Source organism: Hydra vulgaris, chromosome 03 (assembly GCF_038396675.1).
Source record: "Hydra vulgaris chromosome 03, alternate assembly HydraT2T_AEP".
In the NCBI taxonomy this organism is placed as follows: domain Eukaryota; kingdom Metazoa; phylum Cnidaria; class Hydrozoa; order Anthoathecata; family Hydridae; genus Hydra; species Hydra vulgaris.
This window is the reverse complement of record NC_088922.1, coordinates 57,315,001-57,330,152: the sequence shown is the minus strand read 5'-3', so window position 1 is coordinate 57,330,152 and position 15,152 is coordinate 57,315,001. Positions and strand designations below refer to the sequence as shown.

Sequence of the window (15,152 nt, the reverse complement as noted above, 5' to 3'; positions counted from 1 at the left end):
CATTAAAACTTCCTGATCTTTATATTGGTAACTCTAAAATAATTAGAGAGTCATTATTAAAGTTTTTAGGAGTGATGCTTGATGAAAACCTGACATGGAGAGAACACATAAGAACGTTAGAAGATAAAATTTCAAAAAATATTAGCATTCTATACAAAGCCAAGCAAATATTAAACCAAAATTGTTTAAAAATCTTATATTTCTCCCTCATACATTATTATATAGGCTATGCAAATATTGCATGGTGCAGCTCTAATGTAAGTAAAGTTAAAAAAATGCTCAGTAGACAAAAACACGCTGTCAGAATTATTTAGGTGCAGGTCGTATTACTCATTCTAAAGAACTATTTAAAAATCATCACATTCTTAATATTTTTCAGTTGAACCTTTATCAAATTGTTATATTTATGTACAAATTTTATAATAAAGTAACTCCTAAAATATTTAATACACTTTTCAATAAAATTAACCACGAGTACCCTACAAGGTTTTCAAATTACAATTATGAGCAACGTAAAATGCACTATTTGGTTACTAAATTTTCTATAGCCATCAGAGGTCCTAAATTTTGGAACACTTTAAGAATACCCAGCTGAAAAATTGTTCTTCACTTTCTCTATTCAAACAAAAACTTCTTAACGATGTTAATGAGTTAAATTCTTTTTAAGCTTCTTTTTTTCGTCTTTTTTTTTTTTTTTTCTTTTTTTTTTAACAACTATCTTATTCACTGGTCTTTAATTTAAATTATCCTTAAATTCTCCTATTAACTATTTTAATATTTAGGTGTAATTATTATTATTATTATTATTATTTTATCTTCTTTTTTACGATTTTCCTATATATCTAAGATAGTTCCTGATCTTAACATACTTGTAAAATTTGTATTTATTTTTTATATGGTACAAAGTAATTTTATGTTTACATTTTAATGATTGGACACGTTTGCTGATGAAAGCACGTCGGGGCGAAGTGATAAGGCAAATATTGTCTTCTTTTAGCTCCGGTCACGTAAATTTTATTTATATAAAACGGCATTGTATCCTTTTTTTAATGACGAAAAAATAAAATAAAATGAAAATAAATTATGATATCTAGAATTAAATAAAACGTTCGTTTTGCTTGATTTTTCAAATTATTTTATTTAGAGTTTATATAAAACGTTTGTCTATCGGTTTTTATTTTAATTACTTTGTTTAATATTTATATAAAACTTTTTTTAATATTTGTTATTATGCAATTTTTATTTTAATTATTTTATCTAGAATTCAAACAAAATACTCGTTCTCCCGGTGGTTTTTGTTATTATCATTTCATCTGACATTTATTAAAAGCATTATTTTTGCTATTTTAATTTTAATTTAGATAGCAGAAAAGATGAATTTTTGGCGCACAACAACCTAAAAACGACTGTTTGGTCAGCGTTATTTTGTGCGCTGGCATTAAATTTCAAACCGAAAAGACTTATTAAATATATAACGGTAGATCGACTTTAAGTAACCTTTTGTCGAAAACTTTACTAAAAGTTATATTTTACAAAAACTACGAAATTTTCTAATAAAAATGCTTTTATTAAATGAAATCAAGTTGAAAAGTATTAGGAAATGTTAGTAAGTAATATGTTAAGCGAACAAGAATGTTGTATGCCAAAAAAAATTAAAATTAAAAAAAAAAGTCCACCCTGCGTTTTTTCATCAATATAGGTTCCACTTTCCAAATATTGTAACGTTAGATTAACTTAAAGTGGACTATTCCAGATTTACCGAATATTTTATACAATAATCAAAAGAGTTTAATTTTCGAACATGGATTGCGTCAAAGTTGTTAAGATAAACAACGGAATTATACTAATGGTATGAAAAGGAGACTGGGTGGGATAATTCTTTTAAAGTAAGCTTTATTAAAAACATGTTTCAAACTTCGGCTAAAGTAGATTTTATTTAGAAACCTGTTTGAATTTTCGTCTAAAGTGGATTTATTGATAACATATTTGAAAATTCATTTAAAATAAATTTTTTGAAAACATGTTTAAAAACTCACCTAACTTAACTTTTTCAAAATATATAAGAAAATTAGCTTTAAGTGGATTTATTTAAGAGACGTTTCAAACTTCACCTAAAGTGGATTTATTTTCAAACGTGTTTGAAACTTTACCTAAAGTGGATTTATTAAAAACATGTTTGAAAATTCGCCTTGAGTAAATTTTTTTAAAGCCTGTATGAGACTTAACATAAATTGGATGTATCTAGGAATTGTTTGAAAATTCGTTTAAAGCGGATTTATCTAAATTATGTTTTAAAGTTTGCCTAAGATAGATTTATTTATAAGTTGATTAAAACTTAACTTAAAGTGGATTTATTTAAGAGATGTTTGAAACTCTGCCTGAAGTGGCCTTTATTAAATATGTATAAAAAGTTCGCCTAAAGTAGATGTATTTTAAAACGTTGTTAAAAAAACTTTACTTAAAGTGGATTTATTTAAAACTTGTTTAAAAGTTCGTTTTTAAAGGTTCTTTATTTAAAATGTGTTTGAAAATTCGTCTCAAGTAGATTTCTTTAAAAGCTGTTTTAAATTTAGCTTAAAGTGGATTTATTTAATTTATTTATTACATGTTTGAAAACTTTTAGATTAGATTAGACTGTATTTTTTAGAATAAATAATACATGTTCAAAAGGACACCCAGTTTCATATCGATGGACGCTAACAGCATGCCCCAAAATAGATAAATTATTTATCAGCGTACAATATTTAATAAATAGTTTTTATACAACTAAACAATAAGACATGCAGTCAACGCCGACATATATTTTCAAAATTGATTTTGTTAATTTTACTCTTAAATATTTTGATATTATCTGAATTAGCTAAATCGAAAGGCAACTGATTGCAAATGTTAACAACGCGGTAAGAGAAACTAAATTTGCGAGTATCTAGTCGAAATTGTTTTAGCATTTTATATCCGCTTTTTTTAAATTAATATTTAACTTTGCTTAAAGTGGATTTATTTAAAACATGTTTGATTGTAAATTTAAAGTGGATTTATGTATAACATGTTTAAAATTTTGCTTAAAGTGACTTGTGTTAAACACAAGTAGAAAATACATGTAAGAATATCTTTAAAATAATTTAAATAGTATTTTTAACACTCTAAATATTTTTTATAAATCTTTACATAAAAATATATTTAAAATAAAAAGTTTGTTTTTATAAAGAGCTTTTAATTATCGTATTAGTAATAAGTATTCGACTATTCAATACGTAAAAGCTATCGAAATTAATAGATAAAGGAGATACCCAATGTGTGTGAAGATAGGCGATGAAGTGGATTAGGATGAAGAAATGAAATTTCTTTTTTTATATCGAATAATATAAAATAAGGTACAAACTTCTACAAGTATCTTAAGGATAAATCGAATTTTCTAAAGTTAAAAAATATAATTTTTTATGCGTATAGAACTTTAACGCATAAAAAATTCTATTTTTATCAGAGTTTTGTTTTTCTTTTAAAAATAAGTAAAATACAAACTTTTATATCCAGACTGATTTTATTATCTAAACTTTGTGTAATTAAATCCGTTTTGATATAAAAGTTTTTACGCACTTTGCTATTAAAGGAAAAACAAAACTCTTATGCTTACTAAAAATGGTGTTATTTTTCAGTTATCTTTAAAACGTTTGGGATTATAAACTGCATCACTGATTATCTACTGTGAAATAAGTTTGATCATGTTTTGGAGCCTGCAATCTCGGACTTAGAAATTTATGCTTTGACTTTTAACTTTCTATGTAACAGGTTGTTACATATATTATTTATAATAATAATTTTTGTAATTCTCAAACAAAGTTAATAAAGTTTTAGTCATTTTTTAAAAGCTGTTTAGTTATTAAAAAGAAATCAAAGAAAGAATAGATGGTTTTAGTAAAAAAAAAATATTCACCATAGGCAGGGTCATCCGAAAAGAAATCTTAAAAGAGTGAGTGGGGGGTTGGGATGTCCAACTTTGTCGATTAATTCATTTCCTAGGGGAATTAGACACTCCATTTGGGACGACCCTAACTTTAGAATTGAGTGTTTTGATACCTAGTCGGTTCAAACATGGATAGTCAATGTTGATATTATATTTGTTATACGTGCTTTTTTATACAAGAAATTTGTTTACTACTAGTACTACAGTACTGAATATCGAATTAGGAATTTAATGCAATTTATAGTATTTTATAACAATTTTATTGCAATTCAACAATAAAAACAAAAATTGAACATAAAAATGCAAAAATTGACTTGAATAAGTAAAAACCATGAAAGAATTGTCCGAAGTGCATAAATAAAATGGACTGATATAACCACTTAATACTTGGTATGTACGCCTTTATGTTTTATGACTGCTGAAATACGACGCGGCATTGACTGAATAAATTCGGAGCAAAAGCGACTGCTACGTTTATAGAGGTGCCATGTTTTGAATCAATTTTTCTTTTAAGTCTCTCGTATTGGTTGAAGCTGTTTGCATGATCTCTCTTTTGAGTTCATTCCATTGCCCTTCAATGGGATTTAGGTCAGGACGGTTACCAGGCCACTGCAATATGGAAATTTTATTGTCTTTTAAAAATTTCATTACGGATTTGGCAGTATGACATGGAGCCCCATCTTGCATAAATATTGCATTCCCATTAGGAAACCATGCATTCATTTGGGGTATTAAACAAGTCTTTAGAACGGCTTTGTATTGCGCTTGTCTCATCATTTTTTCCACAAAGTATAATCGTCCAGGCCCTTTTACCGTTTTCACGCTCCAAAACATTATCTTTTGAGGATGTTTGACTATTTCTTGAAAACATTCCGGAAGATTTGTCTCCTCTCTTTTTCTTTGAACAAATGGTCTTCGTTCAACCATAGCTTCCAGCATTGACTCATCAGAAAAACAAACCTTTACAAATAAAAGGCTACTGTAGCGAGCAGATAACTTCTAGTGACGATATTGAAAATATATTGCAGCAAAATAAACGTAAATAAATCAATCTAAAGCTATTGCAAACAAAGGAATACGATGCATCTAATTTAACTAACTTAAATAATTTATTTAGGTTGTTGTTTTAGTTATTCACAGTTGTATATGTGTGCAAATTTGTAACTTTGTAATGCTAACCTTAGACCATTCCTTTATTGTCCAATGCGCGTGACCAAGAGCCCAACCATATCTCTTGTCTTTTATTACTGTAGTTAACTTGGGTTTTTTCATTGGTTTGTAAGCTTTATATCCATTATTAAAAAGGCGTCCTCTAACTGTTCTTGGGTTGACTGTAATTTCTGTCATGGCATTCCATTCTTGCGTTAACTCAACAGACGACTTTTTCCGATCTTTTCGACACAACTGTAAAAGCATCCGATCATTTCTCTTCGTAGTTTTGGTAATACATCTGCAGTTCTTCCTGTTGCTATATTTTGGCCTCTATTACTATATTTTGGCCTCTATTTAATGTCAGTTTTATTCTTCCAACAGTTTGAGGCGAAATTTTGAGCTTTTGAGCAATTTCATCATTCCGAATTGTGGTATTTTCTAAAAGCAACTTTGTCTCATTCTTTTTAGCAGCACTTATATCTAATTTCTTACCCATTTTAATATAAATTTTATATTTTTGATATAGATTCTACACTGTTCAATGAGCGATATTAAAACAAAAATTTAATTATAGCAAGAATTCTCAAAATTACTTAAACAACAACGATCCGATAATAAAAGCATATTTTACAATTAATTGTTACAAAATTTAAAACAAATCATTAAAAATAAAAATAATCGAGATTTTTCGCTAAAGTATGTTACTACCATAGCAACAATAATTGTGAATGTTATATCAGCATAATTCCATATCGTGTCAACGTAACGCAAAGTATAAAACATATTCTACATTCGAGAACACACTTTAAAATGAGTATTTAATTTGTACGCATAATAGAACGGAATTCCATTCTGTTGCGAATAAAAATTTTTAAACTTTTCATTTTATGTTTATAACCTTTTCTCGCCTTTGATAATCTGAAACCTTCAAAACTTTTAAAACTATTTTGGAAAAGTAGAACTCATAAAATCAGAAACTTTCTTTTACTTGCCCGTTCGCTTGATTTCTTATATATATAAAAAAAGAACGTTTATAACAGTAAATTGTAAAAGATTGTTTTTATGAAATTTTTATTTAAATAAAGTTCAGCGATATATCCATTTGATATTCAAATAAGTTGATGTACAAAAATTTACCGCGAACCCCCCACCCCCCCCCCATCTCTCCTTCTCCCTCAAACACACAGAGTGGAGTTGTTAAGGTCATTCTAAACTATTACGACGTATAAATGATATTTTGCTGACCACAGCATATTTCGATTAAATGATCACGTCTTTAATTTATAACAAGGCGAAAAAAAATTGAACGATAGAAACTTTTAAACTTTGCCAAAACATAAAATAAAAATTTTTGTGGCGAAAAAACACAGACCGAAGGTTTTTTTTTTTAAATCCCTTTATAAGATAATTAAACCACATTATTGAAAATTTATTACATATAAGGCTAAATTAACGGTAAAGATACATAAAAGTTACACTTTCAAAACTTGAATAATTTGGCACGGTTGTGTATTGCAACTGCACCAAAAATTTCCACAATACTGGAGTTTTACTTAAACTGTACTAAACTATATATCAGAATGGCAGTTTTTTTTTAAACTGATATTGCAAGATTATTACGTTTTACAAAAACTGTACTGACAAAGTACAGTTTTTTGTAAAACGTAATATTCTATATATTTGCTAAAACCGAATTGAAACAATACAAAAAGATAAAAATACTGAAATTCAATATGAATATTATTTTATTTATACTTGTTAAGCTTCCCAGGATCAGAAAAACAGAGTTGAAAAGCTGGTACAAAACACAATTTATAGCTTTGACTCACAATAAATAAATAAAGATAAGTAAATGAAGCTTTAGAAATAAAAAAAGTTTTAGAAACGCCATCAAACAGGGCTAGGTTATCTCATGGGTATGAATTAAGATAACGGCAAATATATTTTTAGCAAACTTTAGAAACGACGATGTGTTTTTCGCAGTTATAAAAATGACGCTGACGTTTTTTTTTCCTTTTATAATTAGATATTTTTTATAAAATATTTTGACGCTATTATCTGATGATAGTGCTGTTCTTAAGTCATGTAATATAACAAATAAACGAAAAGTTATCGATCAATTCCATAAATGCTGAAAATAACTTTCAAGTTTATTTATCAAATATTAATGCATACTATCAATATATTAAGTAAACGACTACTTTGATTTTTTTAATTTTTTTGTTTTTATTTCTTTTCTTTACTTTCTCTATTTTTATTATTTTTTCTTAGCTATAGTTTTTTCGATTTTCTATCTTCAAAATTTGTATCTTTTTGTTATAAAAAAACGACCGCTTTTACGGATGCCTCTCCAATGATTGTAATAGTATTTTTCGTATTGAATTTTCTCCATTTAATGAAGATAAATAAATTTGTAATAAGATTTCAGTATTCATAATGAGAACAATAAAAAAACATAAAGACGAAATAAGTTAAGCTGACGATTTTTAAATTGGATTTCGTTAGATTATTGTTAAGAGTTTTGCTGGCCTAGGTCAGCGGAATGCGGTTCAAAATGTAACTAGCGATGTTAAGAACAAATCCATAATTTTTCATTTGTATTTTCTCAAAAAAATACTACTCTTAGTATCGACATTCCCTTTGTCCTTTTTTCCCTCCCCCTCTTCTTTCAAATAGAAAAATTTTCGACACGTCAATGTGGAGAGTGGGGGCTTGGTAGGACTAGGAAAAGGGCTTTTTTTTTTATGAGAAATATGTTTTTTTTTTAAAAAAAAAAAATACAAAATAGATACTTTAGTAAAAATACTGAAATATAAAGGTATATTAATTTCAAATGGCCTAACTTTTTAGTTAAATAAATTTTATGTACGTCTTTCATATTTCGTTAGGAAGGTAGTTTATTTCTTTTCCTGGAATAAATGATTGGTTTATATTTACTTTAAAAAAAAACATTAAATTAATTTGTCTTTAAGATGATTAAAAAACCTTAACTTAATTTGTCCTTTAATTTTAAATTTTTTTAATAAAAAAATTCAAGCCAAAATTTTCATTTCTTGAAAAAGATAATGACCTATCTTTTTAACAATAAATTTATAAAGAATGTTGTTACACTTTTTTAAGCTTTAAAAAAAAAAAGTAAATTTCAAGGTGTTTACGTAAATCAACTATGCTTAGGTAAACTAACTACAGCATTTAATGAATTGATGTATTTTTAAAATCGTACAATAAATAAAACAACAGTTTTACTAAAAAAATTAAATAAATTGTATTAAACATAATATACTCTAGGTACCTTGAAAAAAAAAGAGTAAAAACGTAAACATTAAAAACGCAAAATAATTTTTTTTTCCTACAACAAAAGGACAAACTTTTTTTTTTGAAAATAATCATGAGTTATTAACTATTTCAAATTAACGAATATCTGATATAAAATGTTCTGACTTTGAATGACTTTTGCAAACGTAAACTATTTTAATTTTGGCGGATTTTTTTTTATCGTCTGACGGCCCACAGCCGTTTTTCATTTTTAGAAGGGAAATATTTCAGCAAAAAAGCAAAAATTTCTAACATTTACCTTACTTCTCAAATCACAGTGTAAACTTCCACTTATTATAAATCAATTATAAGAATATTAATTAGGCTTTCAGAGTACAAACAGAAAATATTTAAAAAAAGGTACGTTTCTTGTCATAAAAATGTAGAGAAAAAATACTTTTTAGACAGAGAAACAATTTTTTTACATGTGAGCTTTATTATTTTCTGTATGTTGCTTTAAATAGGGCTAAAATTCAGCCCTTCTTTGTTTAATTAATTATAGGATGCCACTCAATTACATTTTCATCCTTTTAAATGTCTCAATTTGTAACTTTATTACCTTTCTTTTATAAAAATGACATTTATTTTAATCAAGTTGCATAAATTAATCATAAAAGTATTTATTTGCTGTGGTATACCAATTGTAAATAATAATCAAGAAGTCATGTTTCAAATTGATACACAACTTTGCCCAAGTTAAAAAGTCCTATAGGATCATATAAGAATTTAAACAAAAAAAATTTCAGATATAAACCCCATTAAATTAAAACACATAATTTAAAAAGTGTTTAGTGTTATTAAAATTTTGTCTTTTTTTTTTTGTTTCAAAATCCTAAAAGTCCTATAGGACTTTTTGGCTGGAGTGTACCTCTGTTAGATGGTCTAAAAAAAATTCTTTTAAAATATTAAAATATTTTCCATTTGTAATTGTCTTGCCTGATCACAACCGTTAATACCAGGGTACTGTTAAATATAAAGTTAATGCCAATATTTGATTATTGATAATTACTAAGTGCTAAAAATATTTACAAATTATTCAATTTTGTAAACTCCCGTTGTGAAATAAATAACAAGTTCAATGTCCTTGATAAACCCTGATGTAATTTTTTTAATAAGTTACTTCTTTTTAAGGAAAAAATTTAATACTAATATAATTTACTTATATATTTTTTATTTTGGACTATATGGATGGTCAAGACAAAAAAGTTATTCAGATGTTTCAGAGTCAAAGTATTTAACTGTTAATTTTTAAGTTTATCGCTATTAATTTTTAAATACTATCACTATGGATATTCAGGTAATAACGCTAATTTTTAATAAATAATTTTTTACCAAAATTGTTAAAAAGATAAAGGAATTAACGCCACAGTAGCATCAATTTTCAGATTGCAATAAACTCTTCATTAGTTTAACTAAGTTAAAACAACTGGTATAGCATGTAAGCTTATCCTTATAAATTTCTTTATATTATCTTCATTAGTTTCTAAAACATATTAGCCGTCTTTTAGATTTATATCAGAAAGATTTGATTACGTTAAGTTTCTTATATAAAATAAGTGGATTTCTAATATAAAATAATTGATGATTTATGGATAAATCTTATAATATTAAACGAAACATTATAAAAATAGTGGCTTACAGTCACTACTTTTATTTTGTCTTGTTCTATTTTGTTTTACCTTGTTTTATAACTTATGGTAAAGCCAATGGCTTTATCATAAAGCTACCAATTTTATATTATCTAGGTTTATTTCTCCTTGGTACAGTTTTTTAATGATTAAATACTCCCAACTCAGGACAAGACCTAAAATGACGTTCTTTGAATCCTTAGACGTCAAAAACATTCAAAAGACGTTCAAAGTGTTCAAAAGACGTTTAAATGTTTTCTTTTTACGTTTGGTGCCCACTGTAAAGGAATGCATTTACAATCTTGAATAGATTTCTTACGTTTTGATATTTTTGTTAAAATTTTTAAACCTACCTTTATTTAGCTATATATGATTTTGGTACAACTGCATCCAACTTTATAAACACCTGGTTGGCTAAAATTTGGTAGCTCAGTTTTGTTTTTAGATTTTAATAACGACTACAAATTAGACCCAAATTAAAAAATGCTTTTATAACCAGCTTCTCTGTTGTTTTTTTTTAATTTTTGAATCTACGCCATGTATCTATAGTAACGAAATGATATTCTGGTTCAAGCCGGTAAGAACAAAATTGATATTCGAGTGAGGGGGGGACTTAGCGCTGGATTAAGGGTCCCCTCAATAATTTTTAGGACTTTTTTTAAGTCATTTTTATACTCAACTTTTTCAAAATTATTTATTTAAATATTATTGAGGGGAGAGGAAGGGAGCAAATGCCCTCGCTGCCACCCTTTCCCCCGGTTCCTACGGACCTGTTGTTTAGTCAGAATTATTTTCTTTAAATAAAGGTTTAAAAGTTCTTTAAGTTGACCACTTGTTTGAAGCGATTTTTATTGCCCGTTGTTGGAGTTTTTAAATACTCATGAAAACTTCCTTTAATTACTTGAAATTGAAGTTATTTAAAACAATTTATGTCCCCATTGACGAAAAGCCTCCCAGGTATTTAAAGTTGATCAAAAATGTTCTGGATTGCATTGTTTAAAACCGGCGAAAACTAAAAAAAAAACCAAACGGTTAATTTTGGTTTTTCAAAAAACTCCGAAACACCATTTTTCAATCTAATAAAAAGTTCGTGTATCATATTCATTACCTTACAAATACTTTTCAGAGTTCATTTTGTTGTCCTAACCATTCTCTCAAAGAACCCACCCCACCATGGCACGGCAGCCACGTTGAAGCGCCAACGGATACGCTTTAAAGATATAAAGGCTTGGGTTTCATCTGCAGAAAAATTTGTACCATTATCACTGACTATATCAAAGGGTAAACCATAACGCCCAATAAAACGACGTTGACAACGAATACATGACTGTGCAGAATAATTAGGAACAAGATCATAAAATCTACTCCAGCATAATTAAAAGCATATCCATCATTTAACCTTGACAGAGGTAAAGGTGGTAAAATAGGATATTTATAAAGTTTGCTATCATATCATCAACATACATAGCACTTTTTGATAAACTTCCTAATAGTACTTTGAGCTATCGGAATCCAAAATTTTGAACGCCATTGAGTTAATGTTTCCTTTACTCCAATATGTTTAGCTATTGAGTGGTAATGCAAAATTAATAATTCAGTAAACAAACTTTTTTTAAGGTAAAAATAGGATGCCTTGAATTGTATGGAATCGGGGCATAACCAAGTCGACCTAAACAACGTACAACGCCACCTTCAATGGAAAAACCTATATCTTTCTTAAGTTGATTGTATAATTTTAGTAAATTATTGTTCATTTGAATATATGTAATTCAAAGAGTTTCAGCAAAGTCTAGTTCAATAGCATTAGGAGTAGAAAAAAAATCTCCCACACCTTTTTCTTTTTTAACTATACGGACAAATCGTAAAACAAATGAAGTACTCTCAGGAGATGTTTACAACTTTTAAATCTCTCAATATGCATAAATTCTAAATTTAAAGGAAAATCAACTGATGTCATCAATCTTGAAACTATTTTTTGATATCAAAGCATGGCCAGGAAACAAAATTATCTTAAAAAAACTTAGCTCCTTTGAACCAAAGTTCATAATTTTGTAAATTACTAAATTTACAACCACGCGATATGATATCTGCTGGGTTTCCTTCACTTTCAATATAATCCCAAAACTTAGCCTTGTATAAAAACGAATTTTTTCTAAACGCTTTTGAATAAAGAATTCATAGGTTTTGTTTTCATTTTTAACCCAATTCAGGCAGGTTATGGAATCAGAAAATAATTTTATTTGAGTAATATTGTATACAAAAGATAATTCTTTGGAAACAACTGACATTAAATTAGCTAGTAATAACATAGCTTTTAATTCCAGCCTTGGAATTGTATTTTTACTTAAAGGAGAAACTCTAGATTTAGAAGTGACCAAACAAGCGCTGTAATTATTATCACTGCAACATCTTAAATAAATGCAACAACCATACGCTTTTAGACGTGCATCACTAAATCCATATAATTCAAATTTGATATGATCTGATGATCTGGTTTATCAAACATTTTCACATGCCACCTTGGCACACACACAAGGGGCACAGAAATTAAATTACGAACAATTTGATCCCACTCATTCAGAATATCACCATCTTTTATAGCATTCCAACCAAGTTTTAGTTTACAAATAGATTAAAACAATATTTTACATCTCACAATAACAGGATTTAAAAGTCCAAACGGGTCTGAGAAACTTGCAATAAATTTTAGAATGCCTATTTTTGTTGGTTTAGTTTTAACAGTAGAAAGAAGGTCTTGAAACGAAAAAATAAAACAATCTTCTGATTTATTCCATTTTAAACTTAAAACTTTTGAAATATTGCACGAAGCAAAGTTGTCTTCTTGAATTAAATTGCATAACTCTTTTGAATTTGACTCAAAAGATTAAAACCACCTTCCTTTAAACATAATTTGGATTTCCGATTAAAAATAAGACTTTCAGAAACAGAATCACTACTTGTATTTAAATCATCTACATGAAGTGATTGAATCAATATTTTGACAAACTCAGGGTCTTTATCTATATAATTTATTGAATGAGTTAGAAGTGTTGCAGATAGTAAAAAGGACAAAGATGTTACACGAAATAAAACTCTCCATAAACGATATGTACTTAACAGAGCTGAATGTAATTAGTGTTATTTAAAACAAACAAGTCATCATGCCACATAAAACGCACAAAGTCACGGTGCTTTTCAGCTAACAATGTATTTAAAAATCATCCAATGAGGGACCAGATACAGATGAACTTGCATTGAAGACTATACGTATTCTTAATGTCTGCTTATCATCACGAATAATTCGTTGATGCGGTAATTAGTGGACATCACCAACATTGCTATCAAAATTGGACACTTGTTCAATAATGTCCTTTGTTAATCGATCCTTAATAATTTTATTGTAAGATGTAAATAAATTTGAATCTTTCATTAACTTTTTTTCAAATGCCAAAAACCTACTTTTGCTTAAATTCTATAATTTATTAATATATAATTAAAATCTATATATTACCAAACACTGGATGATCTAACTTAAATGGCAACTCAACTTCTTACTTTTGGCCATCAAACTTTATATTGTTTCGCAACTGATCACATAGAATTTGTGAGAAATTCTTGGAAAGTGATAAGCCTGTAATAGCAGATAAGGCTTGACCTCGGACCAAGTGTCGTAAATAGGTCATTTTTTGAATATTAGATAATTCATCGTTTTTGTTTATAGCACAGTCAAAGCTTTCAAAAAATGCCTATTTTCTGTTTTACCATCAAATGGCTCAAGCTTTAATTCAGGGACTTTAATCACCTTGTTAGTTTTAAATGTAGCAACAGAACTGTAATCATTATTTATTGAATCAAACTATTTTTAAGAAAGTATTAATTTTCAAAATCTCACGTTCAAATTTAGCATAAACTGAGTGGCAGTGTTATCATCAAGTTGTAACTCATTAACATCTTCAATTAGAACAGAAATCTCATCATCAAGTGTTTTAATTTTGTCAAACTTTTCTGATGCAGTGTCTAATAAGGTAATAAATTCGTTTAGAAGTTCTACATTATCAGCTCTTATAAGTTCATTTGATTGATCAAATATTTTAATAATTAAATTTATGTTCATTGCACAAACTTGTCGTTTGGTTGTGAGATTAGACATTTAAAAAATAAAATAATAGTAATTGCATTAGCACAATACAATGTCTTTAGCACAGTAATCACTTCAATAGAAAAACGCCTATAGTATTAACATATCAGAGAAAAAACATAATAACAACTTAGCTGCAAGTATCTGAAAATATCTAAAGCATCCAAATAAATAATTTTCAGAAAAATCAACACTGTAACAATCATTAAATCGAATATTTCTCCGTGTACTCCATGTTTAACTACATTTTATTCTTAAATAGTTAATTACAGAAATAATGTTAAGACAAAGTTCTCACTCAAGAAGTAAATATATAAACAAAAAGAAATTACAAACTTGCACGCCTTAAAAAGAAAATGCCGTAGCGATAAACGTTTCATAAATTTTAGAGATCGTTTTACCCATGCAAAACCTCTGTTAAGAAAAATGATTGCACTAAATATATATCAACTTAATGTTTATAATGTACTATGTTTTATGTTTTTTGTAAAATTTATTCTTCCTCTGTTTCTTTTCATAATCTGTGTTTGTCAAAAGATAAAAATTAATACATTCTACGCGATAATGATTTTATTTAGCGGCCATATTTTCAAACAAGTTATTGTAAGTTTTGCATTGCTTTTCACGGACCATTTTTGTGGAACAAAATAGTTTAAAAAAGTTTTTTTAAGTTTTTATTGAACAAGGTAACTGCAACTCATTTAAACGAAAACTCAAGAACAAATTTTTCAATATATTTATACATACATACTTACATATAAACACACACACACACACACACACACACACACACACACACACACACACACACACACACACACAGGATAAAAAACGCTTATCTAACTTTTATCTTCTACTAGAAGTTTTACCATTGCTGGATCATCAGGAAGAGTGAAATCTGATAATGAAGAACTCTTCCTGATGATCCAGCAATGGTGAAAATTCAAGTCTCGAT

The 15,152-nt window shown here is 27.7% G+C and overlaps 1 protein-coding gene across 2 annotated transcripts in view; it reads left to right on the top strand.

Moving 5' to 3' along the window:
- The first annotated feature begins 2,772 nt into the window (after positions 1-2,772).
- LOC136078302 (uncharacterized) overlaps positions 2,773-15,152 on the top strand; it is a 26,643-nt gene continuing 14,263 nt past the window's right edge. Inside the window, exon 1 of one of the 2 annotated variants that reach the window (XM_065793787.1) lies at positions 2,773-2,900. The gene's annotated coding sequence lies outside the window, so the exon portion shown is untranslated. Of the gene's footprint in view, positions 2,901-2,955; positions 3,101-15,152 lie in introns of those variants that run through there. The other variant, XM_065793788.1, reaches the window with a different exon arrangement.